This window comes from Penaeus vannamei, chromosome 10 (genome assembly GCF_042767895.1).
Source record: "Penaeus vannamei isolate JL-2024 chromosome 10, ASM4276789v1, whole genome shotgun sequence".
Lineage (NCBI taxonomy): Eukaryota > Metazoa > Arthropoda > Malacostraca > Decapoda > Penaeidae > Penaeus > Penaeus vannamei.
Window position 1 is genome coordinate 43,840,243 of NC_091558.1, and position 908 is coordinate 43,841,150.

The window sequence follows — 908 nt, forward strand, 5'->3', positions numbered from 1 at the left end:
TCTCTCTCTCTCTCTCTCTCTCTCTCTCTCTCTCTCTCTCTCTCTCTCTCTCTCTCTCTCTCTCTCTCATTTTTATCTATACCCCGATTTCCTCTTTCTCTCTCTATCATTCTTATATATACCTCTATTTCATCAGCCTCCTTTTTCGGCGCACCTTGCTTCTGTTTCAGTCTCGTATTCAACAAGTGTCAGGTAAATAAATATATCATTGCCTCTTTTCTTTGTCCTTAATGTATGCCCTTCATCCTTCAGCATCCTCAGGTAATATAGGGGTACATTTCATACTTGCAGTTGGAGGTATGTTGTAAAGGACTATTTCCCGAACAACACAGTCCTCTCTCTGATCATTTTAGCATCTAGAATGTACGTCTATTCCGTCCAGATTGAATTTTCACTTTTCTCTTGAAAAAACAAGATCTCTACAAATTGATACAAAACGCTATTGTAAAACGCTATTGTAAATAAAACACAACTGTTTATCACATAGCACTGGTCTTCGATATAGAGGATCGGTTCTTCTCAATGCTGTTGTTTCTTTAGACAGAACTTACCTACCTCTACTATATTATACATTCATGAACGTCGTGTGTGTTATTTGATAACCGAGACTCATTGCCTGGGGGGAAAACTCCAGTTGTAGAAATTATTCGTAGTTGACAATTAAATGTATAAACATATATCTTACCATTACTGTACAAAAGGAGTAAATCATGTCTTTGCTTATTATAACTGCGATTTCTTTCTTTTTTTTTTTTTTTAGCAAGAAACTATACTCTTAATTGCAATCCCATTACCAACAGCGACCTGACTGTGGTTAGACCTACCAACCACACAGTTAGTCTAAACGTTTGTATGCTTCTTATTAACCGCAAATATTTGACTCATATTTCACTAAAAATATCTGTAAT